We start from the raw sequence: 22,207 nt of genomic DNA, 5'->3' as shown, positions 1-22,207 counted from the left end.
ACCCTAAGTCCCGTCGAAGAAGTCCCGTAAGATTCTTATTAAAAAGAAAATGATAAGGAAAATGTTTTATGGGAGGGCTCCTCGAGGAATATTAAAGATAAAACAGTGAAGAATAAAGGTATATGTAGTAGCCGGACGATCTATCCTTACAAAAGGAGTTTAGCCATGTAAGTGGATTTATAGAAGGCTGCACTCAATCAACATCCAGTTAGAAATACTGATGGCACGATTATAGGTAATCTTCTAGTTAAGGTAGGTTATGGATGGACACAAATCACCAAATAATTATCTTGTCTCTTCTAAATTTGCACTCATTTTTCCTGACTCCAAATGATTTTTACTGCCAAACCATTCTCCCCTTCACCATTCCTAGTACTTCCTTGTTTGTTTTCTTTTCTCCACACGCACATTTCAAAAGTCTATCATCCTGCTTCGACGACCATTCCATTTCTCCGCGCTGTACGTAGCAATCCTCCATATAAAAGTTTCAACGAGCCTTTACTTAATATTCTTACTCAACGCCCTGTCATCGATTTCCTACTCCTTGTGAGAGCGTCCCTGTCTAACGCAGCTCTTCTCCCTAAGTCCCTACTACTTTGTCCTATTTGGTTCGAAGCCTTTTCGAGATGCGTTCACTTTTCCAGCTGATCTAGGTTTTGCTCCACTATTTTAACGTTTAACTTGCCTTTCTCTTTCTGGAAAACCGCATAACCTTGTTTTAAGATGACAAAATACTAGTTTAAAGTTGCGATAAAATCTAATCTCATTTGAATACTGATTTTCTTTCACCTCTAGGCAATATTCCATGCATACTGCTATTCTCCGCTAGACATTTCCATATTTGGTCACTTCTTGACTCATCACTTATATATATCAATGCAAACTATATTAATAAATTTTAAGTTCTCAACATTTTCCCTCTTGCTCATGTCACTTCAGTGAATGCATTAAATGTAAATGTTCACCTTATTGCATAACTTTGCCAGATATTTTCTTAGTCAAGGAAATTATTTTGTAAGAATGTCTACTTTAAAATAGATTACTTGTTTTTTATTTTCTATAAAATTTCTCCAAAAATATTTATCCTCCAAATTTAATTTTTCAGATAATAGTCGCTTTTTTCAGTTAAACCTGTCATTTCCAATAATAGAGTTAATTCAGCGAATTTTACCCATATTCTTGTGGAGTTGGAAATTTTCTTCCATTGCAAATTTAGAAAAATGAATCGCCTAATAGGTATTATCACTTTAAAGTGGCGCTTGGTTATTCATGTTATGTAAATGTCTCTACCTCAAAATATATACTAATATATTTTGATTTTTAGTTTTCATACAATTTCATTATACTACAGGTAAATTTATTTTGATTAGATGTGGCTTTACAGATGTTTAAAAAAAATAAGAGGAGATAGTATTGATAAAATTGTATCCATAAAATTTTGTGAAATTATCAGTTGCATACACCAGTGTGTCTATACTCAATGCCTAAGTAAAGAAACCATCTTCCAATATAACGCAGCAATGCCATGATAACTAATAAAAAACTAACCAATAAAATACTCTCTAATGGTGGTGCGCAGCAATGTCGCCTCCTATCCTTGAGGCAGGAACGCTGCCATGATGCTTTCCACTTTTACGACAGTAAATACAAGGAATAATCTATGTCGATCCCTCGTGGTTATATCAAATGGAACTTATCTTGTTACATTTCATACATGAAGGTTATATTAACCGACTCGTAACCCGTAAAATTCGAGATTTCACACGTCACCGGAAAAAAATTAAAAAATAAAAAATTGATTTATGATATCAAATTCTTAACGTCAGTTCATGACTTGAAAAAAGATTATGTTATATCCGTAGATTTTAGTTCAAGCCACCTCATAAGGCCATTCGTCAGGATGTATCAAAATATTGCGTAGAATTTTGTATTTAAGGCTCTCCCGTATTTTCAATAACGATAGAAAATGTAAATCATTAGTAAAAATAGGTATTTTAATGGCAACATTTATATTTTATAGCATTATATACACTGAAAAAAATGAAAATTCAATAGCCTAGAGAATTTTTTCTAGAGAGAAATTTAAGTAATTTTAACCAATTTTTTGCATTAACAGCACTTTATCTCGGTTTTAATGATGCATTACTTTACTTTAACAAAGGGACGTACACGTCAGACGTGAGATTTGGACTTTCAAGCATAAGGGACGAGAAAATTTACAGACTTTGTAGAGTGTAGTGAAATATGAAATGGAAAACTAATTCGTTTACAACCTTTGAAATTCAAGGAATGCGTTAGTAATATTTTGCTCAACTAACAAGTGAGCAATCCCCCAATGGATTACGATTGAATACATTCGCAGCATTGATATGCCACAGAAAAAAATGCGGAGTATATTTCCTTCACATCTTCAACAATTAAACTATTGGAAAAAATGAAAAAACTCTAGAGTACAATTTTTCTACGAGTATTATCTTACTCTTTTCCATTTTCCATCTTTATTTAACGCAATAGTTCTTTCAATGCGTGATCGAAATTGCGGATTTATCTGAGTGAAATCGCATGTTCCATAAAAACGGTTTTGCTTAAAATTAAATTAAAATTCATTGTCAAATGAAATTTATGAATTGGTAATCTACGAGTCCTAAAGATTCCTCTCTTGGCTGCATAATCCTGGATACTTTAAAGTTCAAATTTCATTTGAAGTTATAATTTCAACTGCTGCTAAGTAATTTGTTTCCATTCGGGTCAGATATCAAAATGAAGGAAATCTACGGTTTTACATTACATGTGTAATATAACCCATAGTTTATTCTGTTAAACTATAACGCTTTCACTTAAATTTTACATCATTTTGGATCTAACAATAATTTGAAATTATTAAAAATTACTAATATTAATGGTTACAATGTGAAGGTAAAATGCGGAGAGTGCTATGGTAGGGATGGTGGAATAGTTGATATCATTAACCATTTAATGAATTCAAATGTTTCTTCATAATTTCTGTCGTAAGGTAAATAAATACATACTAAAATTACTTACTGCATAAATTGAGCACAACAGTGCCATGAATAAAAATGGTTAAATAAAATTTAAGATTTACTTTGACGTGAGATTTAACTACCATCTGGATGGAAATGATTCTATTTGCCTGATGAAAACACCTTTAGAGTTGGATGAAAATATTGACATTTTAGAAAATAAATATTGAGGAGTAAATTAAATATACATACTTGCAAAATTAGTGTGGTTGAGAAAATCTCTCAATGGATTTGGCAAATAAAGTCATATGCTTATGTAAATATTCATATAAATACGATTTGAGGAATGATTTAAAGGGATAACCTTTTCATCAGAGAGCACGTGCAAGCTAAAACTTGCATATTTGTCAAAATTCTCAGAAACCGGGATCCTCATGGATATGCTAGATGCCGGAGGTCAGATACTATTGAACGTAAGTGTTGAGTATTAATTTAATACTACGAAATATCCTCTTGCATAGTATCATGTTTAAGCCAGATAATATAAATATTTTATAGACCAAACGTTATTCTTCTTTTAATATAAAAATAAAATTAAAGTCTAGGTCACGAATAAAAATTGTGAAAATCAATTAAAATTTTTCACATTTAAATGCTTCTGACAGTGAGAAAGGACATCCTTATGAAAAGTTTAATCAACACGCCAAACCATTATTGAGACGAAAGGTTTTATGGATGATAAAATCCGAGGAAAAATAGTAAAGAGTTCCATTTAAGAGAAACATTTAAACCCAAAATATGTAAGCCTTAACTCATCTCTTACTCATTGTTTTTCAATGCTTAAATACTTTTAAAAAATTGCTTCATAAGAGGAATTTAAAACTTGAACTATTAATAATAGAAAACCTTTTTTCCCTACCAAGGGATCTTATATTAAACTTAAGATGTGAGATGTCCTGGAATACTGAGTACATCATATTATGGAAAAGGAATTCAAATAATCACAAAGATCGCAAAAGGATTGCCAAGATAAAAATTTTCAGCTCTCAAGAAGTAAACCTTATATTGGGGCATCTTTCCTTAACGACTTCGATGCCACCAGAGATAGAATGATTTCTCACCCTTTCGTAAAAGGAAAGCAAGGTCTCATGTTACTCCTATTGCATCACTCGAATGAGCTATAACTGATTTAGGAAAATGAAGAATCATCTGGAATCTTCATTATTCCTGATATGTAACACCTGCGTCTAACTCCTCATCAAATCACTTGCTATAATTTCCTGCAAGATAAACTAACTGCAACACGAGGAGTTTCTAAATATTAAACAAAAACGGGGAAAGGGATGTCAAATATTTTGTCTGAAGACATAAGGTTTGAGTGATATCACCAAGAATTTGATATCTCACAAAAACTATGCCGCAATATTACACTTGACGCCACTAAACGTCAACCGGATTATTTTCGCATTGCTCGAAAGTTTTGAAACACGCAAAATGTTGCTGGTAGAATGCAAGTCCCCTATCAAATGATGCACATATTTCACAAATCTATATTTAGGCAAAATAAAACTGTGCAAATTTTAGAAACTCTATGGATGTTTGGGAGGAGTGCCAGAATAAAACCTTCAATATAACTGTAGATAAAAAAATAGCGTCGATATGCATGAAAGAACGTCATGTCCCTCTTGATTTATTTTTTTTTATCAGCTAATGTATGGAAATCAGCAATTAACGGAATATTTCTCAGATACTCACAGTGATTTGAAAATAAAAATCCGCGTACATATTCTGCTCTATTGCTATGGTATATAAATGGATTGATTACGATTAACACGCACTTTTACCCGAGAACTAGGAGAATTAGAACCATTTATTTCTAAAATATAAATCGTATTTTTCTCTTTTATTCTGACGCGACCCCTAAGGTTCTTTATCTAGAGTTGAGATTTCGATCAGGTATAATCCCAGAGGAGTTCCAATGGAACAATTGCTTGGTGGAAACAAAGTTTCCCAATCAAAAGATAAAGCAATTTAATAGCAGAGATGAAGACTGCTACGATTCTCGTCTAAATAAAAATTAATTCACGAGTTTCGATGCATTGCATCATTTTCCAGTGAGGCCAGGTCCAATATATACACACACACACACACACACATATATATATATATATATATATATATATATATATATATATATATATATATATATATAATAGGGGTAAGGAAACCAGGGTGTCTCCACGTGCTGGGAGGGGTTAGGTGAGTGGGAAAAACCGAAGCTCTGGGGATGGGAGAAAAAAGCGGGTAAAATTAGGGGTAGACGTTGGTAGAGGAAGGGGAAAAACAAAGGAAAGTGAAGACTCTAGTTGGTTGCGATGAGATGGTATTTGCCTCTACATTCCTAATGGCGTCCCGTCTCCCTGTGGTGTGCGGGGGAGGAGTGGTGGCGTTGTCCTGTGTTGTCGGGTGGGATAGCTCTCTACCGTTGGGGTGCCGAGAGTCGATTCACTCCATGGTTGCTGCTAGTGGGAGGTCGGTGCCTTCCTGCGTCCGGTCGGGACTAAGCCGTTTTGTGAGCGGTTGGTCTCAAGGAAGGGTCTGTCCAAGGGGGGAAAGTGGGAAGAAAACTCCGTCGGAGTAAACCCCAGTGGCTCAACTGTAAATTTTGTAAAGCTATGCTTTGGTTTAGAATGGGGTGAGGCAATAAAATGGTGGGTGTGAATATAGGTTCCTTGTGACGGCAGGTGAGAAATGGCGTAATTGGATGCAATTGAATGTAATGGGGAGTGAGACTGAAATAAATTTTTATTTAACAACAGGTCGTTATGGATCTTGTGATGAATTATTGATAATTACTCTTTGGCTTCTAGTTTCTTCCCTTTCCCTTCGACGTGTAGAATTTTGGGGTTGAAGTTGTGTTTGTGATTTGTTTCAATTATGTGTTTCGCGACCATTGAAGTTTATTCTCTTTTTTCTAAACACTTTCGGTGCTTTTTTGCTCCTGTTTCCAAGGCTCTGCCTGTTTAAACCATGTATTTAGCGTGGCAGGAGTTACAATTCAGTTCATTTACTCCACTTTTCCGAATTCTATCCACTTTGTTTGTTCAACTCGGTTATTATGGAACAGTTCCTCCTCGTCACATTGAATCTGTAATTCAAAACGTGATTTGTGGAAATAAACCTTTCCTCTTACGCGGGAAGCGATAAAAAAACAGGATCTAATCCACGTTTTCGCCAATCAACCTTGTTCAGCCATTAAAAGTGGTACAATTTGCAGTTAATGACTAATTGAAAATGTTGAACTTAGGTATTCAATTTAAATCGTCGAAATTCAAAAAATCAGAGAAACTCTTTAAAAAATGACCCCAATAAAAACAGCCCAAGCTTTCAGCAGAGGGTTAACATTAAATGCACGAAGGCGTCGATCTTTGTTTCTCTAAGGCAATGCGAAGGTGAGCCAGCTTGAAAATCTCTGAGAGTCGTTTGTTTTACGGTGATTCGAGAGAGGAAAAGTGCCCTTTGGGTGTGGAGGCCTGTAGTCTGCATCCGAGTGACATCCCATCGCCTCTCGTCTTCTTATATTTGGAGAATTTACTCGTTTTTTTTTTTGAACTATTTGGAAAAAGTATTCATTGAAGAGTTAGGCACGAAGCTTTCCTATATTATTATCCTGAATGCTCATATGATATCCTTCACGTTTTGCAACATTGGTTCAAATGTTCTTTAACCCATTAAAGCATCTAACTGAAAAAGTCATCTAAAAATAACCTTATCTCATTGTAGCCTTATTTTTGAGTAGCCAATATAAGTGCTATTTCAAGAAATTTTTAGTGTACTTTTTATTAATTTAGGTATCATTCTCCATTTCTACAATCATTTTTTACATTTTTCAAGTAAAAAATTAGTCAGCGTTTCACAACTTCGACTGCAAATCGTTTTCCTCTATGATGAATAAATAGGAGCTGTTTCTCTATAAACAAAACTTTGTTGGTTTGGAGACAGTTTCTCCGATTGAATTCTAAGCTAAAAATAATAGCATATTGCAACAATACAGAGTAAGCAGATAGGTACAACCTGTATATAGTATTTCAGATAAACACAAGCTTCAATATGACGACATCAATATAGACCTTTATATAAATCTTGATGTCAACGTTGGTATCACCCTCAAAATCAATACCACCCTCCGCATCAATATCACATTCTACATCAATATTGCCCACGTTATGTAAACTACAACTTAGTCAGGGTTAACAGGTCAGCGCCAAAGTTAATATCAACACCAATTTGACCCAAAGAAATGTCGAAATGCCCTTAGCGGAAGGAGTCTGTTAAAGGGAACATTGTATGTATGCATGTGTGTATATATATATATATATATATATATATATATATATATATATATATATATATATATATATATATATATATATATATATATATATATATATATTTATTTATTTATTTATTTATTTATTTATTTATTCATTCATTTATTTATTTATTTATTTATTTATTTATTTATTTATTTATTTATTTATTTATTTTTTTATTTATTTTTTTATTTTATTTTTTTATTTATGTATAAATATTCTGTGTTTGTTCTTTATGTGTGTTCCTATCCCCTTTCGTTTTATCTATTTCTTTCCATGTGAATGAATATATATATATATATATATATTTATTTATTTATTTATTTATTTATATATATTTATATATATATAAATAATTTATAATAAATATATATATTTATATATAAAAATCTTCGAAATGGAAAATCATTCACTTCTATATCCGACTCGAACATCACTTTCCTAGATATCGACATTCACCTCCAAAACAACACGTTTCACACCTCAGTCCACATTAAACCAACCAATAAGCAACAATATTTTCATTTCGACAGCTGCCATCCACCCCACACAAAGCGCTCCATCCCATTCTCACTCTCTATCCGTGGCTTCCGGCTCTGCAACAACACCCCCTCCCAACAGAAATACTTGGACCAGCTGCATGAATCTCTCAGGAAATGTGGGTACCCTGAAAAACTCCTAAATAGTAAAATCCTCAAACCGTCAACCCAATACACTCCCCTCCCCAAACCAAACCACCCAAAATGCCCTAATCTTATCACCACTTTCTTCCCCGGAACACACAAAATTAAACATCTAATCCGTGACCTCTTCCCAATTATCAATAAAACTCAGTCCACATCACTTTTATTCCCACACTGTCCCTCTGTTTCGTTTAAACGCCCGTCGAACTTGCGAGATATCTTCAAGTCTACAAATCCAACTTCAAGCACCTCCGTCTCTCCCCCGCCCCTATCCGCACCATGCAACCGCCCACGCTGCAAATGCTGTCATCTTTTAAGACCCTCCCCCCTCACTCAGTACCAACTCCCAACCACTCGCCACCTGTACCTCAAAAAATATTATATATCGCCTCTCCTGTAACTTCTGCCCTGCCTTCTACGTGGGCGAATGCACGACCGCACTTTCCCTCCGCATGAATAATCACCGATATTCCACTAAATCTCCCACCTTTCTTAATTATCCCATCCCTACTCACACCGCTTCCCACAATCAATCTTTTGACGACTGCTTCTCCGTTTCGGTGATTGAAATCGTTCCCAAATCTGCGAGTATAATAGAGGTGAGAACCCGCGAGATGGCGCATATCTGGGTAGTCCAATCATTCAAACCGCCCGGCTGAACCAAGCCCACTGAATGCATCAATTGGCTGCCTACATATCCCCCCCACCCCCTTGTTCATTTCCTATTGGTCCCTTTACCTCCCCTTCCCCCACCTCTCCACCGCACATCCTCTCCGCTCTTCCCCGAGAACGCCATTCTGAAGACGACAGCCGTGCTGTCGAAACGTCAAATAACAAATTGTGAGTGTCCTTTCTTTGTGTCTCTATATTCTAAAAAATCTACATCTGTGTTTTTTTATATATATATACAGGGTTCGTCCGGAAAATAAGTGTACTGAGCTCAGGAAAAAAAATTTATTACACTTGTACATATCTTAAGCTAATATTCCTCAAAATAGGACCCTTGTGAGTCGATACACTTGTTCCAGCGGCGTTCCCATTCCTGGAACGCTCCCGCGAAGGCATCATCGGGAACCTCTCGAAGACACGTCGTACCGGCCGCTTTGACGGCGTCCAAAGTCCCGTATCGCGTTCCTTTCAAACTCCTCTTTATCTTCGGGAACAGAAAGAAGTCCGGTGGTGCCAAGTCCGGGCTGTAGGGCGGTTGCGGCAGCGTTGCCACGCCGTGCTTGGCCAAGAAGTCCGACATGACAAGCGCGGTGTGAGACGGCGCATTGTCGTGATGCAGCCGCCAGATGTTTTTGATCGCTGGCCGGACGCGAGCGACTCGTGCACTATTGTTTTTGGCACATTACACTGCTCTGCTATCATCCGAACACTAAGACGACGATCAGAGTTCAGTACATCGCGAACTTTTCGCACATTTTCGTCGGTGAGTGTCGTTGATGGGCGTCCAGGCCGTGGTTCGTCGTCGACCTCTTCTCTGCCCTCCACGAACATCTTGTGCCACCGAAAGATCATGTTTCTGGACACGGCTGACTCCCCGTAAGCCTGGTTAATCATACCGACAGTTTCGGTAGACGATTTCCCAAGCTTTACCGCAAATTTGATGGAATAACGCTGCTTCGGCATCGCGTTCCGTGACGTGGGTCGAGCGTGGAGGTTCGCGTTAACAGAGCTCCTCACTACACCACAGCTCAGAGCCGACTGCCTTTTTCAGCGTCGCTTGCCAACATACCCCCCTCCAATCGCAGCCCGTCAGAGCGGTGCTGGGCGCGCCTGGAGCGGCGGGAAAAAATCAGTACACTTATTTTCCGGACGAACCCTGTATATATATATATATATATATATCCCCCTCCCCGGACTACAACCTTGACGTGGTGGAAGGGCTTGTGCGTTCCGATGACCCCTAGAGCTGTGCTGGCGGGAGTAATAATTATTGCTCCTGGTAGGGTCACCCATGCCAGATAGGTCGAAGGTTAGGAGCCAGACGAAAGGTAGTCCACGCAGCGTCTGTTCCTCAGTGAGGCGGCTGCAATGGCGTCTGACCCCAGTGGGGTGGCCAGTAAGTGATGGTGTCACGTTAAAAACACTATTGAGGAAGGCAACGGGAAACCACCTCAATTATCATTCCCTAGAAAAATATGATGGACAATAGAGATATTTTGAGTCCTGGCAACCACGGGGCTCGGCCCAATCGGCCGTGTGTCGTGCCCGGCAGCGGGGGAGGCAAGGCTTCCGCGGTCGTCATCCCACGAAACCCTTGCAAGGGAAAACCAGCAGCAGCAGGACAGAAGACGCAGGAGAAGAAGACCAAATTAGTTAGAATAGGAACGTGGAATGTTAGGACAATGATGAGGACAGGAAAACTAGAGAATGTTAAGCGAGAGATGGAAAGGGGAAATATAGATATTTTAGGTCTATGCGAGGTGAGATGGAAAGATAGCGGGGATTACTGGAGTGATAAGTATAGAATAATATACAGCGGTGGGGACGAGAGCCAACGAGGGGTTGCCATTGTATTAAATGAAGAGGTAGGAAGAAGCGTAGTCAACATAGAGCAGGTAACGGATAGAATACTACTAGTGGAGATAAAAGCAGAACCGACGAACTTAGTTATTATTCAGGTATACATGCCACCGAGCAACCATAAGGAAGAAGAGGTCGATAGGATATACGATCAGTTAGAGGACATGATCGCGTGTGTTCCTGCAGGGAAACATTTGATAGTGATGGGGGATTGGAATGCGACGGTAGGCGAAGGAAGAGATGGTGATGAGGTGGGCGACTACGGTTTAGGCACGAGGAATGACCGCGGGGAGAAAGCAGTTGAGTTCTGCAGGAGACAGGGGTTAGTCATCACCAACACTTGGTTAAGACACCACAAAAGACGCAGGTATACATGGAAAATGCCAGGTGACTCAGGAAGATATCAGCTAGATTATATCCTGGTTAGACACAGGTTTAGGAAAAGTGTGATAAATTCCCACAGCTTCCCGGGGGCGGATGCGGACTCAGACCACAATTTAGTTGTTATGAAATGTAGCGTACGTTTCAAAAAGATAAGGCAGGGGCGGCGAGTTAGAAAATGGAATGTAGAAGCATTAAATGGGTTGAAAAGGAAGGAATACAAACAGGCGGTAGAGAAAATAATGGAGGATGGTAAAGGGCTTATTACTATCGAAGAAGAATGGGAAATGATCAAAAAAGGGTTGTCTAAAGCCGCATAAGACACTATTGGAACCGTTAACGCTAAAAGGACTAGGAAACCATGGATCACGGATGAGATGATTACAAAGATGAATAAGCGGCGAAAATGGAAGAATATAAATACAGAATTAGGCAAAATGAAGTACAAAGAATTGAACAATAAATTGAGGCGGGCAACAAATAAGGCAAAAGACGCATGGTGGAAGACGCAGTGCGAGGATATGGAAAGTCTCCAGAGGAAGGGCGAAATCGGTGCGCTGTACAGCAAAGTTAAATCGTTATCGGGAAGTAAGAAAGGAAGAGCTATGCTAATAGTTAGAGATAAGGCGGGTAAGGTAATAGTTGACGCAGGAAAGATCCAAGAGAGATGGAAGGAGTATATAGAAGAACTGTATAGTAAAGAACTCAGACCAACACAGTTAGACATTGAAAAAGAAAATGACGTAGAGGAAGACAGCTTAGGTCCAGGCATACTAGACAATGAGATAGAAAGGGCATTAAGGGAGATGAAACTAAATAAGGCCGTGGGGGTAGATAACATTCCCGTGGAACTTTTAAAATGCTTAGGAAAATGTGGGAGGAAGAGGCTATATGGGCTGATCCGTAGCATTTATGAGGAGGGAATCTGGCCGGAAGACTTTGTGAGAGCAGTTTTAGTTCCGATTCCGAAAAAGGTAAAGGCCACGTCATGTGAGGACTATAGGACAATTAGTTTGATATCCCACGCAGCTAAAGTTGTTCTCAGGATCATAAACAAACGGATAGAGAGTAGGGCAAATGATTACTTAGGGGATGATCAGTTTGGGTTTAGGAAGGGGAGAGGTACGCGTGATGCCATTGCAGTAATGAGGTTATTAATCGAGAGGAATATAGAACACAACCAGGAGGTATTTGCCTGTTTCTTAGATTTCGAAAAAGCGTTTGATAGAGTGAATTGGGAAAAACTAATGAGTATATTGCAGAAAATAGGAATAGATTGGAGGGAAAGGAGGCTAATTCGCAACCTGTACATGTCTCAGACTGCTCAGGTGCGGGTGGGAAACGGGGAGTCAGGATGGGCAGTGTTAGGAAGGGGTGTAAGGCAGGGTTGCCCATTATCACCGTTGCTGTTCAACCTGTATGCAAAGGAAATGATCAAAGAGGCATGGGAAGAACTAGAGGTAGGAATGAAAGTGGGCGGGGAATTCGTAAAATCAGTTAGGTTTGCTGATGACCAAGCTTTAGTTTGTCAGTCAGCCAAGGGGCTGCAAGCATTGCTGAGTGAATTGGAAATTCAGTGCGACAGGTATGGGATGAGAATCAACATTAATAAAACAAAGGTTATGCGATTTTCTAGAAAGAAAAAGGGCAAGCTTAACATTAAAATAGGAGGGCAAAAACTAGAGCAGGTAGAACAGTTTACGTATCTCGGTAGTGTTTTGGACCAACACGGTCAAAGTAGTAGGGACGTAAGGAGAAGAATTGCGCTAGGCAAAGAGGCTTTCACGAGGAGGAGGGAGTTGATGACGGGGACTTTGAGTAAGGATGTTAAGAAAAGACTCGTAAAAACTTTGATATGGAGCGTAGCTATGTACGGCGCGGAAACGTGGTCATTGAAGCAGGAGGATAGACGTAGACTGGAGGCTTTTGAAATGTGGGTGTGGAGAAGAATGGAGAAGGTGAAATGGACAGAGAAGAAAACAAATGAGGAAGTACTTGGTATGGTGGGCGAAGAGAGGGGTTTGTTGGGAGCAATCCTATGGAGGCAGGAAAAGTGGATGAAGGGGGTGTTGACCGGCAGTGGGATGTTGAAGACTGTGATAGAGGGTAGAATGTTGGGCAAAAGAGGAAAGGGAAGGAACAGGATAGGGATGTTTGACGGGATGAAGGGAGGAAGAAAGTACTCAGAGATGAAGAGGGACCTGGTGTAGAGTAGAATTTAGGGTTGTCTTTGTTAGTAGTCACAAAATATTTGTTTGGTAGTTGTGTCCATCGAAAAACCTACCTTAACCGGTAGATAACCTTAAAAAAATATATATATATATATATCACTTTTTGAAAATCTCACGGACGTGAATATTAATGTATAACACTTAGCGCTAGTGGACACAGACAAAAACACACAGAAACACACAAAAAAGAGACTCACTATTTTTCGAATTTTCGATGGTCGTGACCACCTTTATCAAGGAAGAGAGGGACAGAACCTTGTTCTGTCAGAGATCTGTCCCTCTCTTCCTTGATAAAGGTGGTCACGACCACCGAAAATTCGAAAAATAGTGAGTCTCTTTTTTGTGTGTTTATGTGTGTTTTTCTCTTTGTTCACTAGCGCTGTGTTACACATTTTCTATATATATACACATACATATATGTGTGTGTGAAATTTTCCAATGCTTTGCCCGAATAAAGTCTAAAGAAATATTGGCAGTATCGAGTTGAAACAATGATTTTTTAAACCTTTTTTAAGGGAAGAAAACATTTACTTAGAGTTTGACCAGAATAATTCTACCAGGAATGGCTTCACTGAATTATAATCATCCTCTTAGATCGTTAATGTTGATTAACACATTCTTTTCATACAAAGTCCATTTCTTTTTATCCCCAATCGACTGAGGACAGTGAACAGATGTCTTCAGGAAATTAAGTTATCTACTGCTTTTCCAGGAAAATATTTAAAAAAATTAGCATGTACACTGTGATTCTGATAATCTTTCAACGTCAACTGCATTGTTATCTCTAGCTTAAGGTGGTATAAGCAGTTATAATTTTTGAAAGTTACTGCGGGCATTTAGCTCATTGCTCACGCAACTTGGTCATCCAAGCCAATATTAGTCACATATATCAATACGTTTTAAACGCTTCTCGAGGGACTTGGAATATGGCATTTTATTTATCCTTTGGGCATTTATCAGTTACGCATAAATTTTCATCATTTTTTAACAAAGAGTTTCAATCGAGGTAAATTTAATGTAGTCAATGTGCGTATGAGTATTACTAAAAAATAAATAGACATCCAGAACACAAAAACTAAATTAATAGAAGGAAAATTAAGGGGCTAAAAATATTAAAATTTCCCTAAAATCACTGATGCTAGTCTAAATGCAATGCAATCAGGTTTTAAAAGAAAACCATGCTTTTAAAAAAGTGGAGGCAATATATATAATTCAATCCTGTATCCTACACAAATAATTGACTAACTAAATTTCTTAATGCTTTGTAAGAATATGCAATCATCAATTACCTTAAAATCGCCTATTATTTTTTATCTAAAAAGAAAGCACTTCGTCTAGGGCCATCACTGCCAGCCAAGGTCTGTGCCTAAAATAGGAAACACCACACTGCTACTAGCTACGCTACGGCGTGCCTGCAACATTCGGAGTAACTGATTTCAACTTTTCCTCTGAAAAAGAGATGACAAATACATTGTAATGCCAATTGTGATAAAGATGCACGGTTCAAAATACGGTCACATTTCAAAATAATTTGGAGAGAAAAAGATTAATTTGAATTAAAATTGAAATGAATAAAATTGTGCATTCGAGGAACTTAAAACCTAATTAGATAAATCAAAATGAACTGTAAAATCAATGTTCCAAGTGAATAAACTTCAATAAGCTGTTACCCATAGGGCTTTAAAAAAGAACGGCTTCACGAGACAATCGATGGAGTTTTTAGCTATTTTTTACATCCCTCAGGCCCTATATTTGTACTGCGTTGTGATGGTAAAGGATTGCTACCAACATTTTATCAGAATTAAATAATAATCTTAAAAACAAATTCCGATTGTTAAATTCAATGTATGATTTCTGTATTCCCCCAGATTGTTCATTATTAGATAGCACTTGATGGTAGCAGGGGAAGGTAATTCGTCGGTGGCACAACGCGAAGAGAAACGAAAAGGTTTTTTAAATAAGAGTCATAAGAGGAAATACAATCGCAGGCAACGTTTTTCCAATGAATTTTAGTCAAAGAAAAAAACTGACGGAATTTATGAGTATAATAGCATATAGATACGTTTAAGAAAAATCTTCTAACCCTGATTAAAAATTTTAGAAAAAAATACCAAAGGCCGTTTGACAATTAATAAAATTAAGACTGGTACCAACAAAATAAAGAGGAGAAATAAATGTTTTGGTCACATGAGGTTTTTATCCATCCGCACATTTTTCAGCGCTCTGTAGGATAACCGACGATTGGATACATTTGGTATGTAATCCCTCATCAAATCCTCCCTATCCTTACCTACTGTTTGATCTTTTTTTCAGCGTCCCACCCCATGAACACGAATCCCATTGATCTATCTCCCTTTATTTACTTCTCTTTCCCTCACTTTCTACCACCAGGCTATACTATAAATACCGAAATACATCTTTCCGACCGTAGCTGAAACAAAAAACCAACAGAATTTCATCATTTGAAAAGGACCAAGGGAGTAAATATAGTTATCTCCACGTATCTATGAATGCGTATAAATACAAAGTATATATATGCACCCATAACCTTTTTTTATGTAGACACGTGTACAATAGTAATGAAAGAATTTTTTGGCCCCGGAAAAGCGATTGAGAACGACCCTGTCGTAGATGTTACGGTTTCGGAATTCTCGTAAAAAAAAGATTCCGCATGATTGGATACCGTATTTCAACCCATCAATCAATGGGTAGCAGGGTGACCCCAAGTATGAACGGAAATCAAAGTGGATAACGAAGGAATGAATGATGGAGTATAAAAATACATACTGATGACCGTAAAAGAATGAGAATATGTTAAAACGAGTAAAGGAAACATGGAAAAAAGAAATCTCAGATGCGAAGAATGAAAGGCAAAGGTCATATCTACATTTGTGTTAGTGATATTCTCTTTTCATTATGCACAGCAGGATCTTCTCTGTTAAGTTTCATTACAACTAAACGTTTAGCAGCGGTTAATAAACCTAATTCTGCACAAAATGCAGTAAGACTCGATAGGTGCGCGCGGAAGGGAATTTTAGGGCACCACCTATGAAAATATAATGAGATTACATGTAGGATATCTGCAAATGTGTGATCATCACCATGGGCTATCAATCCTAGTCTGGATTTATATCATTGCCCCAAGCTCTTCAGTAACCTGCCCATTTTTTATTTCTTAATGGATAGACAGTGTCACTGACATCTTCCGTCATCTTCTCAGTTAACCCTTGCCCTACACCTTTTCTTAAAAATTTGTCTCAAGTATACTGTGAAGTCTCAGAGTGTGACTGATTTGTTTCCTTATTCGTCTTCTAAGTGTTATCCGTAATATTATTTTTTCAATCACTTTTCAAAGTTTTTCATCCCCACTTGTATAATCTCACTATCATCCGTATTACATGCTCTCACCCCATTCATTCAATCCATCTCATATTTTTCTCATTCTTCGGTAGCAAAAGATCTCCATTGACTACGACCAACTTTTTTACGCTCCTCTTATCTCTCTTACTTCAGAGAATTAGAGTAATAATCTCCAACTGGTCAATTAGCAGGTTATTGCCGCTCAATACTTCCTTCCGCACCGCTGGATATCGGATTGCTAGCTAACTAATTTCACTTGTAACAGAATATCTTTCCCTGATCTTATTTGGAGATTATATTGCCTGGAAATGTCCACTGCAGGCCATGTCCTAAATTTAGTTCTTAGTGATTTTGATATAGTTTTTCTCAGTGGCCTCTTCACGAAAATTGGTTCGAGCGCATGCCAAAGAGTATTGATTATCTTGGAGAATGCTTCGAAAAACAATGGAGCCATTTTCAGTAATACGAGCTCGTATATTACACTCTTTTTATTATCAGGCTGAAAATATATATCGCAATCCTCATATGCTATAGCGTATTATCAGTTTTTAATGACACCAGAAACCCGATGCACCTGGAATACATTAAGGAATGACGCTGTAGAGACACATTAGTTTTGAATAATAACACTTCAATTTTGTCTCCTGATGCTACATGCCCAGCTATCTTCTTCATTCTGAAGTATGCAATTAAAATACAGGTATGAAATAAGAAAGTATACATGCAACTAAGGTTTCAGTGCCCAATAACATAGAAAGTTGCAACACAGGATATAACACATGTAAGTTTGATCTATTCTACAATAATTAAGTCTAACCTCTTGCTAAATAACTTAATTTCATGTGGAAGCGAAAAAGCTTCATCCACCATTATAGAAACTTTTTTACTCTAAGATTAGCAGTATGCCATAATGATCGCTTTTATTATTAATTTAAAAATTCTGAAAAACTGGAAGTGAAGGAAATAAGGGAGGGCTGGGGCATATTTGTAAAGGTTTCGGGGATTTATTCCCAACTTTTTTAACGAAAAATACGAGGGTCATCCGGAAAGTAGTACCCGTTCGTGCCGCATGAAGTGCTGACGACGCGAGTAGCCGCTGGACGAGGTCAGATAGCTTCAGTGGCTTGTCTGCCTTCTCTGAGCCAAGTTGCGTGACGCTAGCATTGCCTGTGTTGTTTCTGTGATTGTTTACAATGTTTAAAAAAATTGAGAACGCCGCCAGTTGTGAAGTGAGGGCAGTGATTAAATTCCTCAATGCAAGAAACGTTCGCCCATGTGATATTCATCGCCAATTAAAGGAGGTGTATGGAGACAATGTAATGGACGAGTCGTCTGTTCGGCGGTGGTGTCGCAACTTCAACATGGGGAGGGGGAACACACACGACGATGAGCGTTCGGAGAGACCGTCTGTCATTACAGACCAACTGGTGAGCTCAGTTGACGAATTCGTGAGGAACGATCGGCGCGTCACAATTGATGACATCTGTGAGCATTTTCCCAATGTTTCTCGAACAATTGTTCATGAAATTGTTAAACACCATCTGCATTATGCAAAAATTTGTGCAAGATGGGTCCCTCGCGTATCTCAATGAGCTGGCGGCGAAGGACTATGCAGCAGGAATACAGAAACTTGTCACACGTTATGACAAATGCCTTAATTTGCTTGGAGATTATGTTGAGAAGTAGTTTAAAGTATCCTCTTTCAAATAAAATTTTTTATGTTTGTTAATATTTACTTTTGTGTCTTTGTTTCACGAACGGGTACTACTTTCCGGATGACCCTCGTATATTAATATGAAACAAAATTTAATACATAAGAGATCATACTAAACATACTGAATGAACTATCCATATCGTTATAACTCCAAATGATTTTTATTAATTTTTTGTGAATATCAGGATATTATGATTTAAGAAGATTTTTGGTTGCCTTTAATTTAATTTTTGGTCTTCAACATACCATATTTGAAGGGGGAATTACTAACCCGAAGTTCAATTTTATTTGGGGAGGGTGGATGTCACCTTGAAATATTAAATTCAAAGGCAAATATCATTTACAACTCCAGGGTAAAGGGGCCAGATCCTCTTCCCATATGATCTGTGTTTTTCCACCAACTTTATGCACTTATTCATGAAACGTAGAGGTAAGAACATAGATGAAATTGTTTAGGGGCAGAATTTCGAATTGGAATATAAGACCACCCAATCGATATAAATACGCTCTATCCACTAGAATCCAAGGAAGCTCATAGTTTTATAAATCTCATAACAAGTAGAAAATGCTAAAGAGTATTTACTATGATATCAATGCTGGTCAGATAAGGGGCCACAAAATTAGAAACCATTTTGATAAATCTACCGATGACGGTAGGTTTTGGATGGACAAGAGCTACCAAATAATTCTCTTGTCCCTCCCAACACTAATCTAAAATAATCCCTCCTTATCTCTGTATATTTCCTACCGCCCTTCATTCCGCCAATCACCTCTTTTCTGTTCCTGCCCCTTCCTCGTTTGCCGAACATTCCCCCCTCTATTACTGTATTCAACATCCCACTACCGATCAATAAGGTTTGCATCCATTTTTCTGTCTCCATATGATATATCCCAACATCCCTTCTCCCTCACCATATCTAGTCATTCCTCGCTTGTGTTCCTTTCGGTCCACTTCACCTTCTCCACGTGCACATTTTAAAAGCCTCCAATCCACGCCTATTATCCTGCTTTAATGACCCTGTTTCCGAGTCGTGCATAACTACTGAGCTACGTTTCACAGATTTGTCGAGCGTTTTCTTAACATCCTTACACAGCGTCCATGTTATCAACTCCCTTCTCCTTGTGAAAGCTTCTTTGCCTAACGCAATTCATCTCCTTATGTCCCTTCTACTTGGATCATTGTGGTCCAAAATATATCAGATATACGTAAACTGTTCCACCTGCTCTAGTTTTACCCTCCTAGTTTAATGTTCAACTTAATCTTTCTCCTTCTGGAAAACATCATAACCTTTATTTTATTTATATTAATTCTCATCTCATCTCTATCGCTCTGAATTTTCAATTCACTCAGCAGTGCGTGCAACCCCTTGGCTGATTGACACACTAGAGCTTGGTTATCAGCACACCGGGGAGGGAATACGAGTTCTGTGGCAGGGGAAGTGCCGTGCGTCCTGGGAATGTGGAGGAAAGCGGTAAGAATCTAGTGGTGATGGTTTAGCCCGAAAAATTTAAATGCTCGGAATACTAATATATATGCTGATTCGCCAGTTTTCACCTCTATATTAGTGGTTGAATTGAGTAGGAATTTTCGGATGGTTAGAGAGAAGCACTGGTTGAAGGAAAGAATAAGGGAATTTGTGTGTGAAGGGATAGGAAGAGAAGAGAGTGAGGCAGAATTACTTACAGGAATAACGATGATTGGTAAGGCGGATGGACAAGAGGATAATGTATTCGCCTATGTAGAATGATGAGCATTGATTACATGACATAAGATAGATTGCATTTTTGGAGAGGCAATTAGCGAGGGAACGAGGTGGGATGGTAATGAGGGGATGTGGGGAGAGGGGAGCAGCAATGATAAGCTGGCATTTTTTACATCGGCGGTGGTTTCAAGTTGGAGAATGATGAGGAAATTTGTCAAGGGGGGCAGAACAAAGAGTTGGTGGAACTCAGAATGTTTCTGAGATTAGCGGGTCATCTGCATGTGAGAGAGAGGAGCATTCGGGTGATGAGAGATGAGGTGACGTCATTATCGCAGAAAATAAGAAAAAGTTCTTTAAGGAAGATTTTCCATCTGGGGGATCCTGGGAAATAGGTGGCAAAAAGGTTGAGTCCTACGTCAGATATTGGGTTGTTTTTCTGTGGTGGGTATGGTCTGGTGGAATGGTGAATTTTATTTTGTTTTAGGTTTTCTGGATAAGTGCGTCAGTGACGTCCATTGTGCAGATTGTGAAGGTATTTGTTGACGGAGGCTGTGTTAATGCAAATCCGGTGCCCGCGAATAGAGAATTGGGAACCGAGGGTTCGGTGTGAGTAGGGTGATTTCTTTCTTAAATGTGAGTGTCCTTTCATGTGTTTTCAATATCTACTTTTGTGTTCTATTATACCATCCAAGTGTTATAATTATGCCACCATATTAATTAGTATGTAATTAGTGAAATTTGGGTCAGCTATTCTCGAGATAAAAGCAGTCACTGTAACAATCGGTAAGAAAAAATTTTTAAAGGATTCAGGGAATGGTTAAATAAACTTTCTTTTGATCCTGACTAATGGTCTAAAACAAAACATCGGTCCATTCATTAATAATGCTTTAATACTAGTGAATTTAACGACGAAAGTTCAAATACCAGATAGGCTACTATAAATTTCCGATTTAACAAATACCAATAATTTTAATCTTCTGGGTAAAAACTGTCGGATGACGGGAAAGATCTGTGACCATCTGTAAAATTCATGAGATGTAGTAACCGTGCTCTTTACAAATAAAATGACATAAATTCTTTCAAATATAATAATAAAACCAAAACAAATAAAATGAGAACAGGTGATCCATCGCTTGGTGATATTTTCATTTTGTAATATTCTCCTACCCCTAAGCGCAAATACATTCGTATAAGTGCGTACTTTATGGAATAGGCAATTCTTTTCCCTCCAATACTATTTTAAACCTTTAATTTTAATAATAATTATTATTATTGAAACGCACATTTACAGATAGACAATGGCAGGTGGCACACAAATCCCAAGTATTACAATCAAACTTTCCTTGGAATAATAGCATAACCTATCAAGTCCAGTTCAAATCCAATATCAGTCAGGAAAGAAAACTTTACACTTAAAGGAAACTGCCAAATACCAATCTCTAACACATAAAAAACAATATCCCTATCTCATTAACATCAATTTCCCAATCAACAAGAAAATAATTCAAAACTAAACTCATGACATACAGGTACAATTTTACACAACACATTAACACATTAACAGTCATCAAGACAATTTTTAACACTCTTCAACTACATGATTATTACTCCAACTCGTAAAGAATTGGGATAATATGCAGAGAAATGGGGGAGTTTCCAGGAGCTCTTGCTCACTCTATAAAAAATTAAGCACTGAATATCAGAATATCACTTAATTCATCTACCAGTAACCAGGTTTCTATGCCAAATGCGTTCCTGGAAATACCTTCGCGGTGACCCGTAGTCCCAACACTGCTGAATATGGCACATTTTTAGGCTTTTATAATCATTACGGGGATTCCTTTCTATGGCAAGTATCTTTAAAACCGGTACGATAATACCATCGCGCTCAGCTTCAACGTTTCGACCTTGCCCTCGCGGCTTTTCTCCCTTCGCCTCGATTCCGATGGAATGCAACCTTGCGGAAGGACGGAGGGAACGGAGTTTCATCCATTCTCTCCCAATCTCGTATGGAATTAAATTCAATTTAACCAAAATACCATTCGCGAACGAAGGCGAGCAATCAAAATCGAGACCTCACTCACCGACTCTATTTTCTCGAGCAGGGAATCGGGATTAAGCCGCTGCGTTGTGTAAGGTCGTTTCAGGATCTTCCCTTGTTTCCGAAAAAAGCTTCCGCGGCGGCGAGGCCTGCGAAATAAAAAAATGAAATGAAAAGAAATCCAATTAGAATCCAAAATCATTGGAGCTCG

At 38.1% G+C, this 22,207-nt stretch overlaps 1 protein-coding gene across 1 annotated transcript in view; it reads right to left on the bottom strand.

The window, feature by feature from the left end:
- GABA-B-R3 (gamma-aminobutyric acid type B receptor subunit 3) overlaps window positions 1–22,207 on the bottom strand; it is a 653,270-nt gene that overhangs the window by 484,460 nt on the left and 146,603 nt on the right. Inside the window, exon 3 of the mRNA XM_071598960.1 lies at window positions 22,040–22,145. The gene's annotated coding sequence lies outside the window, so the exon portion shown is untranslated. The remainder of the gene's footprint in view (window positions 1–22,039; window positions 22,146–22,207) is intronic.

The sequence above is a fragment of the Hetaerina americana genome, unplaced genomic scaffold (genome assembly GCF_022747635.1).
Source record: "Hetaerina americana unplaced genomic scaffold, ioHetAmer1.1.p SCAF_10, whole genome shotgun sequence".
Classification (NCBI taxonomy): Eukaryota; Metazoa; Arthropoda; class Insecta; order Odonata; family Calopterygidae; genus Hetaerina; species Hetaerina americana.
The sequence above is the reverse complement of the archived record's forward strand: the minus strand, read 5'-3'. Positions and strand labels throughout refer to the sequence as shown.